Source organism: Vidua chalybeata, chromosome Z, assembly GCF_026979565.1.
Source record: "Vidua chalybeata isolate OUT-0048 chromosome Z, bVidCha1 merged haplotype, whole genome shotgun sequence".
In the NCBI taxonomy this organism is placed as follows: Eukaryota; Metazoa; Chordata; class Aves; order Passeriformes; family Viduidae; genus Vidua; species Vidua chalybeata.
Window position 1 is genome coordinate 70,584,076 of NC_071570.1, and position 11,649 is coordinate 70,595,724.

Below are 11,649 nucleotides of genomic sequence, written 5' to 3' on the forward strand. Positions count from 1 at the left end.
TCCTGCCACTTTTTCCTTCATTTTTTTCTGTCATTTTTCCTCTTCCTTTTGCCCTTTTTTCCTCCATTACCCACCCTTCTTTTCCCTTTTGTTTTCTTTTTCGTCCCCCTTTTCTCTTTTTTGCTTTCTTCCCCCCTCCCCCTTTTTAATTTTTGCCCCTTTTATATCCCTCTCCCCCCTTTTTCTTTTTCCTTCCACACACAATTCCCTTTTTCAACCCCACTCATTTTTCACTTCTCGCTGCCTCTCTCTGGCGCTCAGCTGCCGAAGCACCAAATCACACCGACTCCTTGTCCACCTGTCCGGGCAGCCGCGGTGCCCAGGAATTGCTCTCAGCATCTCCCACCGCTGAGCCTCACACGCCTCCCTCCCTTCCGGCGGCGCGGGCAGCAAGGACCCGCGGAGGTGTCCCCAGGGGTGTCGCCGCGGTTGTCCCCGGCGATGCGGCGGCGCGGGGGCGCGCGGAGAGTTGCCGGGAGACGGAGGCCCGCGCGGGAGGCGTTGGCGCGGGAGCGCGCACCACCCGCCCCCCCTCCACCCCCGCGCGCGCGCGCGCGCGCGTCAGCGGGAGGCGGACCGCGCCGCCATTGGCCGGCGGGGCGACGGGCGGCGCCGCGCGCATTGGCCCGCGCCGGGTCACGCGGCGCGGGTGGGCCCATGACGCGCGCGGCGGCGGAGGGCGCTCGGCTTGTCAGGTAAGGGACCGTCCGCGCGCGCCGCCCGCGCCCCCGCCGGCGCCGCGCCCGCGCAGGGGTCCGGCCGCCCTCGCCCCGCCGGCGCCGCGCCCGCCCCGCCCCGGCAAGGGACCCCCGAGAGCGCCGGGAGCGTCGGGACTCCCGGCTGGCACGGGGACGCAGGCGGGCCCCGCGCCGGCTCTACCTGCGGGCGTGGCGGGGCGGGGCGGGCACCGGCGCCGCTCGCGTTTCGCTCCGCCGGGGCGGCGGCGGCGGCCGCATCCGGTCGCGTCCCGGTGGCGTCCCGCGGGGAGGTGTCAGAGGCGCCTCTCGCCTGGCGGCGGCTCCGCCCCGGCGGGGCAGGGGCAGCGCGGCGGGCGCGGGTCCCGCCCCCTGCCCGGGTCCGCCGCCGAGGTCCTGACTGGAGGGGAAGCAGAGGGCGGGTTCGGCCCCGGTCCGGCGGTGCCCCTCCCGTTCTCCGGCCGGGCTGGAATTGCTGGGAGTAACGGGAGGACGCGCTGGGTACCGCCAGGAGCTGCGATGTGTGACCATCCCTGCTTCCCGAAAAGTGCAACAGCCCCGGGGAGTCGGTTTGGGGTTTTGAGTTCTCTTCCTCCTTGGTGCCGCCTGACAGTTCCGTACAACACAGCGGCTGCCTGCATGAACTTCTGCATTAGTGTTGGAGTCTGCATGGTGAGGCCTCGTGAGTGTCGCTGCCCTGGCGCTTTTCGTGTGCATTCTAATGCTTTGTGTGTTTGAGATTTTGGTATTTGCACGTGTACTGTAATACTCATATTTGGTGTTCGAGAGGATTACGCAGAAGGGCATTAAATGTCCCTTTTCGTGTTGGAGTATGTTTCTGTTTGGTTGGACTTAACATGAGCATACACACCTCTGAAGTGACACATCCTATGTGGACACCGGGAGTTTTGTAAGACATTTAAAACAAGCCAGCTCATTTTCTCTTTGCAGGAGGGCATCATTGCTTTTCAAGTAGGTGAAATAAATTTTCCCTGCTTTGAAACAGACCTGCTCAAAGTGGCTTTGGTGGTCTGCTCTGTTGTACTGCAGATTCCTTCAAGAAGTTGCAGTGTGAAAAAATACACATGATGTGTGAAACTGGACCAAAAAAAATATTTGGTATTAAAATAAGTTTATTCAAATAAGTTAATTCTACTTGCTAATAATACCTAACAAGGTGATTGCTTCTACAGTTTATTTTATGTAAGTGGTAGTCTTTGAGAATCTCAGAGAGGTGGGACATTCACACATCATCTGCTCACAGCCAAAGCAAATTGCAGATGATGGACACATTGTAGGTTGAATTAGAGTAATGATTATTTTTGGTAAGACCAGTGTATGTTACCTCATATTATAAATTCCTTGCAATGTGTTGACAGAAATTGTCACTAGAGTTAGAACTTCAAGATATACATGCATGGAATGTTAACCCTAGTAAACTTGGGTTTTGGAGATATTTCTTTGAGGGAGAAGATCAAGTCTTGTATGTACAATGTCACTTACTAGCGGTACAAAATCTCAGTTATCCATCACATTCTTTGATTTTCTACAGCTGTAACTTCATGTCACAACTGAGTCTTTTGTCCTTTGTCAGTTGATATTTGGATTGCCAGTGTATAAAATGATCATGTAGAAATAATTCTGACACTTGAAAGCAAGACAGGCCAGAGAAGGTGATGAACAGAGTATAGAGAATAGAAAACTTCAGTTCCTCTGGAGTTGTTTGACAGAGCTTAAAGATTAACTAGCAGAAAAGATAAAGGAATGTATCAGTGCGTGCACAGGATGTCGGGCCAAATTCAATATCAAAGAACTTTAGTGATGCGAAGGTGAGATGGGCCTTTGTTAAGAGAGAAGTGACGTTTTCTTCACTAGATAGGAGATACTTAACTGAGAGCACAAAAAGGAAATAAGCTTTGGCTACAGGAGGTACACTGCAGTTAGGTAAAATGGTATGTATTGCCATACTTAAAATGTTCAGAGTTCAGTGTCATTCTTCCTGCCGTGGAGAGCAGAGGTGCTTCCGTGATACGAAGTTATGTTGGGAAGTTATGTTGGATGCGAGAGCGGGCAGGCATCTTGTGGCCTGTTCTTTGTCCATGGGAAATCCCCTCTCCCTGCCCGGTCTGCCGTCCCCACTTGCTGCCTGTCCTCGGTGTTCCCTCAGCTGGGAAGCAGCAGGATGAAGGAAGATATGTTTGCCATGTCAGGCTGAAGGCGGAGAGAGCTGGCAGCAATTCCGGAATTGCTCCATACAAGGAGATTGGCTAGGAGCATGAGGTCATCACTTCACAGGGAGGAGGTTTTTTTGCAGTGTGTGGGAAGTAGGTCTAGGGAAAGAGACTTTTTTGCTGGCGGGGAGGAGAAGCAAAGCAGTAAGAGAAGAAAGCCTAAATGCATTCCAGTAGGAAGTAAACTGCATATATGCTCCTATTCTAAGATAAAACTGTCCACTTAGTCCTGGCTTAATTATATTGTTGCTATATTTGCCTTGTGAAAATGAATTTCAAAAACCTAATGAAGGGCTTTATTCTATGGTAGAGATAGTCTTGAAGTTGTTGAGTATTCACCATTTTGTTAGGGAGTGAAAGGATTTAAAATCTGGAGCATGAAAATATGCAGAAAGTTTCTGCTGGTTAACGTTTGTGTCAGGTAAATATAGCATTTCTTTACAAAGGTTTATTTTTGAAACTTTTTTGCAGTAGTGAATCAGTGAAATTCATAGCTTTGTTTCCAGAGTTTGAGAGAAGATATTCACCTCTCATTTTAAGAGCTATGTGTATGGTCTCATACAGTATATAGGAAGTTTTTGTAAGGATTCTTAAAAACCAGCAAGAGTCCTTCTAAAATGGCTTTTATTTTTGGGATTATAATTTTTCTTTCTTGTGGGACAGCTTGACTGGATGGAAGGCTTTGATTGCTGTCAGCTTGTAGCATGAAATCATATTTGTGACCATTACTGTAATTCTTTTCTATTTTCTCCTGCAAGTTTAAATGCAGTTCAGTTTGGTGTAAGGAGTCTGAAATAATAGGGAATTTTTAATTCCTGTCTGTTTCCCTGATGATAATAAAAACAAATTCCCAATAATTTAGGGCTTAATGCTGTTTTTAATCTGAGTGAGTGAACTGTACCTCATGACATCATTTTACTTTGGATTTCAGATTGCTGTTTGCTCTATAGTAACCAGCTTCCCTTGTATTGCTGCTTTCTACACTTGAGAGAAAATGCCAGGTGCTTTAACCACATATGATTTCAAACTTTCTTCTTCATATCTGTGTTTCTTACTAACCTGCTTACAATATTCAGATGTGTGCCATAGCAGTTTCTAGAGACAACCCTCTGTACTCGTAACTTTACTGTTCAGTGTCTGATTTCTCTTCCCACATATGAGTTTGACAGAATTACTGATCTTTGGAGCATACTAGTTGGCTCTTTAGAACCTTGTTGATGTTGTGGGCTTGCACCTTGAGCAAAAAGGGTATTTTGTTAGGATTTCTGATATGGGTTCTTATTTTCTGCTGAAGGGACAGTTACTGCTTGGATAGTAATTCATTCAGGTTGTCGACAGGGTGAATGTGGAGTAACAGCACTAATTGCATATTATGAGAACTTTATGTAGCTCTCTATTAAGACAAACACATGCTGTCAGCTGTTGAGGGGGAAATAGAACAATCATGTGTATACTGTTAATCTGTTCTTTAAGTATGCTGTACAATACTGCCTGCAAAATACTGTAGTCCACTTGCAACCCTCTCTTAGTATGAGCTAGTAAGAAAATACTTAATGAATAAGTACTTAATGGTTCTCACATATGTGGCATTTTTCTGTATGGCATTCAAATCTTGGTCTGAAGACAGGTCACTGTCTTGCAATTGTCATTACATGATCTAATAATCTCACAACTTTTTTTTTCATGCTGTGATTCTGTAAGTGATTTATTTCAACATGAGGAGCTGAGACATTAAGAAATTGTGCGTAAGTGTAAAACTAAATGACCATAATTAAGACTTAATGAAAAATCAGTTATCTTGTAAGTAGTGGCAACCTGTGAAAAGTTTGTGAATTGTTGTGTATTACATAAGCACTCTTTGCCAGAAGCAGAAGTTAAATCCAGAGCAGTGTTAAAGTGCATTAATCATGAGCCATTTGTTCCTTGAAATTGCCTGTTTAGTAAATGGGAGACACACAATTATAGCAATGAGCCTGATAAGAGTCGTGAAGATGGGCCTGTCTGACAGAGTGCTGAATCATACTCAGAGCACTCCATCCTCTCTAATAAATGGCTTGGGCATTTCTGGAGAAAAGCGCTATGAAAGTAATTACAGAATCACATAGTGCATATTCCTATGAGGGTGGTATTTAGGTTTGTATCCTCATTTTGTGAGTCTCTTAATTTCGTACTTGGTTTGTCAGCTTTGCTGCTTTTTGCCAGTTCTGTTTATGCCTAACTTTTTGCTTTAGAAAATTTGGAAAATCTTACTCCATACATTGACAGCATATTTTAGCTTACATTATCTGTCATCACATTTGTAATGTTTGCTGTTTCAATTGAAGGTGGCAGTTATAAGTTGTTTTCTCTCTTGTAATAGAGAGCTGGAAAGGACACAGATTTAATGGTTATTTAATAAGACAGGAATTATTTTATTGAATATTTGGTGCTTTAATACTCTGACAACCTATTAATAATGGCTGAGCTGCTACACTCGTAAATCACAAAATTCACCTTTGGTAAACCTATAAACAAGTGGGAGTAGCATCATAGGATAAGTCCTGATTTTTGAATACATAAAGCTTGTTTTATCTGCTCTTACGTTGAATAAATTTGTTAAATTATGATCACTGTAGTGTATTGCTATTGTGTCTGCTCAAGTACAGCTTTTTAGAATTATGCTAAAGCTTCCTTTCTATATTTTGTGTGTCTTTCAGACAGCATCTGACTTCCTAGTTGTGGCTTCTGCTTTCAAATGCTCATGAGTGTAAAATAATAACCTACAGCATTTGTACTCTTAAGTTTCAGGAAGTACAGATAAGGGGTACAGTCAGGCAAAGTGGTTACGTTCAAAAATATGACAGCTTAAGCATTGTAAAAATGGTATTTTTAAAACAATCAGCAAAATGTGAGAATTGCAATGTTAAGGAAAATCATACAACTTTACAGCAGCTTTTTACTGATTAAAAAATAGAAACATGAATCAGAAAAACACATCCTTGTTTATTTTAGGTATATTTGTTGTATGCCAATGCTGTGAATGCCTTTTGGATTAGGTGGATGTTGAAACCGGAGTGCAAAATCTCTTATCAGTGAATGTGTTAAGTAAATTTGAAGCCACTATTTTAATAAATTTAATTGGCATCCAGATAATCTAATTTATCTAAATAATTTTTTTTAATGAGAGAAGGTAATTATATGCCATTCTTACTGAAGTTAAAATCTCAGTTCAAGTCAGTCCTTGTGTCTGGTCTCTTAGTTTTCCATGCTGCATACCTTCTAGCTCTCCTTCTCTGGAACCAGGTGGTACTCTCTGAATGGAAGCCAACCCATAACTGATGGGAGTTTACTCCAGGCCCTGCTTCAGACACAATATGGAAACCCATTGCAGCAGATTTTTGCCCTTTGCTGAACAGTCTTCGGGAGGTATCCTGTCCCTGTATGCCTTGTGTCCCAAGGCTTCATGTTTCTGGGAAGCATGTAGTGCATACCCTGTGCAAAAAATTAGTCCAATGGGCTGTGACACAGTGATTTCTTGTGCTCTAATATTTCATCACCAAAGTCACCCCATCCCAACTTGGGAAGCCTCAGTGGGGATGTAGGGGTTAGCAGTGTGGGTGTGGTCTGCTTTTGGTGGGAGGGGGAGCTGCCATTTCCAAAGCTCTGATTAAGCAGATGGTTGTCAACGTTTGGCCATTAGAATAGTGTGGCTTGTATTCCTCTACAGATTTTTTCTCAGAATAAGTTGGCATTTCAGGTTTAGAGATGCAGTCAAATTCCCTTTCCTTACCTCAGAGTACAATAAGGCAAGAATTCTGAGGGACCTGAATAACCCTTGTCTACAGTACAACATTATTGTCATCTCTAACTTGTTTCTGAATGATACTGTTATGAAGAATATTGTCCTTTTAACTGAAATATTGGCTGCCTGGTATAATCTCTGGAAAGAACAGTTTTGAGCGGCAGAAGGAAAGACTGGATATGAAATAATAATCTATTGGAATAAAAATCAGATAGGCTGAATCTTACTTATACAAATAAATTTCCATGTGAAGGATCCAGTCATGCACTTCATGCACTTCAGGACCACTTGTCCAGACACCTGGAAGCCTCTACCACTTTTACCTGTTTTGTAGTAGCATCCATTAATTAAAGCTCATACATTTTCAAATGAGAGTAATACCCTTCAGAAGGAGAGTTCTTTAGAGCTAGGATGGCTGATGATACCCAAACAGAACTGACTGGAACTAAGAAAAGAATAGATAGATTTCATATTTTGGTATATATATGTAGAATGTATGAAATAAAATTTGTTACACACTTAAAGCATGTAAGAAGGGATAAATGCATAGTTCAGTCATCTGCTTTTCTGGTGAGAGTAACTGTATCCCATTTAACACAGAGAGTTATCACAGTATCTTTTAGGATATGGAGATGGGAAGGAACAGTCATTCAGTTCAGGAGCAGCAAACAAAGGCTTGAGGCAGCACCTTTAGCAGAACCACACTATTATGTTATATTTCATGCAGTGCAACAGCCTGGAATATCAGCAGGTAGGAAGAGACAGAACCATCTTCTGGACCTATGGTCCTCATGGCAAGTATTTTCTGTACAAAATACTGTGTAATCAAACTACATTAAATGTGGTACAATGATGCCAAGGAAATAAGTGACCTCGAGAAGACTGAATGAACAGTGAGTTAACTAAGTAGAGGGTTTAATGAACCAGAAGGATGTAATTAGTTTAATGAAGGAGGAGAGAAGAAGAAACATCCTGATTGCTCTTTCAGTTTCTTTCCAAAGAGCAATAAATACTTGGAACTAGATTATGTTTCTTCTGAGGAGACCATTATTGTCATATATTACAGACTAATGGCAGATGTGTTATCTAACCGTTTTTTCTGAATTGAGACATTCTGGCTGATATTGGGCCATAGGATGAAATTAAATGTCTCTAGACTTTTTAAAGTACTTGACATCCTGTGGATTTGTCTTTTTCTATGGCTGTTCTTAAATCTTGAGAGCTAAGACAGTGCTACTGGGAGAAGCTTCTGGTAGTACTCTGGATTTCTAAGTTGAAATGTGCAATGGCAACAGCCAGTGAATTTTGGGACCTGAAGTCTTGAGAAGGAGTCTTAGGTGTAGCTTTTGTGATGATGAGAGACCCCCAGTAGGAGTATTCTTCAACCCTGTTCCCCTGAAGGAATGCTTACATAGGCAGCCTTGGGACTGAGGGTTTGCATGTGGGTTTTATATGAGTGTTAATTCTGACTTGCCATGTATTCATCTCGAGACAGATGGATATCAAGATGTGAAATGCTACTTTCAGGGGTTTGGGGCATTTTTCAAATAAGGAAGACTGCTTCCTACCTTCTAGGTAGACTAAAGAACTTGGTAGCTAATTGAAATCTAAATATCTAAGAGAAATCAGCAAAGAAATAAATCAGCGGTGCTTAGAATAACTCTTTAGTTGAGGTGGTTACTGCAGGTGCTTTTTAATTTCAGTGTTGACTTTTTCTAGAAGTTGTTTCTACCTTCACTAGTTATCTAAGAGAAAAGATCCCTTGAAAATGCAATAGTTTAATTTTCTTTAGCTTCTCTTTTTTTACTCAGAAGTTTCTTTAATACACTCCATAATACACACGTTAAGTGAGCTTGAGTCACTGATGTATTTTTTTATTCTCTTTTCAATTTGTGGCCAATTTTTGCACATTATGTATTTCTTTGTAATTTTGGAATAGTCTTTCTCTTTAGCTGGTAGAATTGGTTAACAGGGCTGGGGATGCACAGTACCTGCCCAGAGATAGTCACTTTTAGCAGGCTTATCCTGCTCAATCCATTTTTCTTTTAGGATCTAGTGTGGTGATACATCTTGCAACACTGCAGAATTGATAGGTCAGTGAAAATTTGTTGGTCAGAAATTCTCTATTGAGGCCATGCTTTCCTTTGCCTTTCCTTGAATTCTGGAGCTGAATTTAGGGAAAGTGTAATTCTTGGAAAAATAGAGGAGGGAAAGCTTTTTTCTTTTTTTATTTTGTAAACACATGAAAGGTAATAGGAAACTAGGCATGTTTACCTTTGAAAGCAAAAGAAGGGTATGTGGCTTATTTTGTCACTTTTTCAGAGTTAACAAGACAAGAGTCTTAAAGCATTAGTGGCAGGATGTGACTTGTGTCAACTAGACTTGCTCTTTTCTTCTTAACCTGTATCTGCCTTCACCTTCTTGTTTGTCTGCCTGGTGAGATTCAATCATGCTATTTAGCTGTGACTGTGAGGTAGAAATTTCTACAGGGTGGAAACAAAATTGATTGAGTAACTGCACCTAAAAAGCACTTGCTGCATGGTTCGCTACCATATGTCAGCTCTACCCTTTGCCCATTCTTTCACAGAAGGCCTGAGATGATAAAGAACATGCTGAGAAGGTTACCAAACCTTGGGAAGTAACAAACAGCTGAAGGTGGGGTGGAGAATGAGATTACTGTTCAGAATAGACTTGGAAAATGGGAGATGTCATCTGGAATAAAGCAGGGGTCAGTGAGTATGAAAGCTCACTAGCTGTCTGTAGTCTGGACAGAAAGGATGTGGGGTGGGGGAAGAAAAAGTGGAAAAAGAACATGAATTTTTGGATAATGAACAAATAATGATATATTATCAAGTTGTTAGAAAGAGGGTAAGTACACAGGCAAGGAGCTTGAAAGTAATTTAAACAAATTTCTCTGTTCTTGTCAGAGTTGGTTGGTCCTACGCTACCTCACTGATTCAGCTTCTGACTTCTTATGTGAGATGGAGACCAGTTGCAGGTTATTTAGAGGACAGCAGTGGTTTAGAAAATAGTTTAAAATGAAAGATTAAAAAAACTAGAATTGTGTCTTGTGATTCTAGGCAGAGAATCTGGGAGCTGTGGTTTTGGGCTTCTATCTGTTTTGCTTTTTTTTTTTTGGACTGCTGATAAGTGTAAATCCTATTCTTTGGTGAAGTCCACTTCTTTTTAGTAACATCACAGCTTCAGGAACTGCTGAGGAGAAATGTGGTCTTCCTACAGGTGCAGGGATGGGAGAATGAGAGTGCACTGTTTGAGACATCTTGAGATGGAACTCTTGCTGTTCTACAGATCTGTTTTTTAAAATAAGTTTTTATAATAATTTTGTACTTCTTTGTTTCATGGTCTCAGAAATGTCTTTAGGAATTGAATTATCTCATTTAATTATTTACTGGGCAAAGAAGGACATAAGAGCAACTTTTTAAAAATTCCATTTGATATTCTCTAGTTCTTCTGGAAAAGACTTCAGGCATTTGACATACCATATCACTTTGTGCTATAATGACCTTTTCTTTTGGTGTACTTTGATCTTATACCTGTCATTCTTACCGTTTTTGTGAGCTAAAAATTCTCTTTTCTTTGTGTGTAACCTGCTCCATGCTATGATCGATATTATCTATATCTTTTCTGGTGCTTTATGTTTTCTTTAGCTAGAAGCACTTGGACATACTTGAATACCATTAATGTATCAGCAGCAATTTGAGGCTTATAGTAGTTATATTCCATTAAAATAATGAAATAAATCATTCTTAGTGCTCCATCCATACCTTAAACAAAGATTATACAAACAATTGACATTTCTGTTTGTGTAGCATCCGTTCCTGGAATGCACAAGACCATGAAACGCAAAACACATGCATTACCTACCATTTGTTTACACTAATCACATATTCAATGAAATCATCTTCGTATGCATAGATATCATGTATACAACATAAACTAGTAAAACTAAACCTTCTGCAGAGCTTTTGCCAACAATAAACATCTGAAGGGGCAATACAAGTTTGCCTGATTATTTCAAAGCTGATTTGAAATACTAGTCCACTCAAAGCAAAGCAGGCAGCTAATTTTCAGGAAGGCTTTTCTGCAAAGCATAACTTAGCCCACGTACCTTAAATGAAATGTCCTTTAGTACAGTTTTCCTATGTCAGCAGCTACTTCCTCTGATTTTCACCTACTGAAATATACTTTTTTTTTTCTTTTCTGGGGACTCTGCGGAAGAAAAGCTTATCAAACTTATTTTTACTATCTCCCATTTTCAAATACATTGCAAAACTCAAACTAAGGTAAATTGCCCTGCATTTTCAGATTATTACCAGATGACAGCTTTTTTTTTTTTTTTTAAAGGGACAGTTCAACTAAAAGAGCAGATTTCTCAAATCACTGCTAGCAGTAGTATGCTGTCACTTCATACACATAATTTTGAGTGAAGAAATAATTTTGCCTCTTCACATGTAAGAAAAGATTTTTCTTTAAGTTCTTGGAATTTCTTATGACAAGTGTAGTGTAGCTGAAAAATTAGACAGTTGTATTTATTTATGAACCTTGCCCTTGGTAAAACGAAAGCAGAAACTTATTAAAGAAAATGAAAGCATGGAAGGCCCAAGTTTGTTATATGAAAGACCAAGTAGTAGTGGTATTTTCATAAAAGTGGAAGAAAACAAGTGACAACAAGAGAAAGGAACCACTCAAGACACATGAATTTCTGTTTCTTAAGTACTCTAATATCTAGGAAAGTAGGAGGGCAGGAAGTTAGGATTACTAGCAGGATCAAAACTTCAAATTGTAGCTCTGGACCACAATTTAGATGAAGCAAACAGAGAGGGATTTTGAGGGTTTTTCTTTGGTTCATGTTGCTAATATGTTTGTGGTTCTGCAAGAGTGTTCCTCAGTTTTAACTGTGGAGGTATTTTCATAATGTTAC

The 11,649-nt window shown here is 41.2% G+C and overlaps 1 protein-coding gene across 6 annotated transcripts in view; it reads left to right on the forward strand.

Moving 5' to 3' along the window:
- The first annotated feature begins 629 nt into the window (after positions 1–629).
- FER (FER tyrosine kinase) overlaps positions 630–11,649 on the forward strand; it is a 163,286-nt gene continuing 152,266 nt past the window's right edge. For 2 of the 6 annotated variants that reach the window (XM_053968883.1, XM_053968885.1), the window contains exon 1: positions 1,060–1,377. The gene's annotated coding sequence lies outside the window, so the exon portion shown is untranslated. Of the gene's footprint in view, positions 696–1,059; positions 1,378–11,649 lie in introns of those variants that run through there. The other 4 variants (XM_053968882.1, XM_053968884.1, XM_053968881.1 and 1 more) reach the window with 4 other exon arrangements.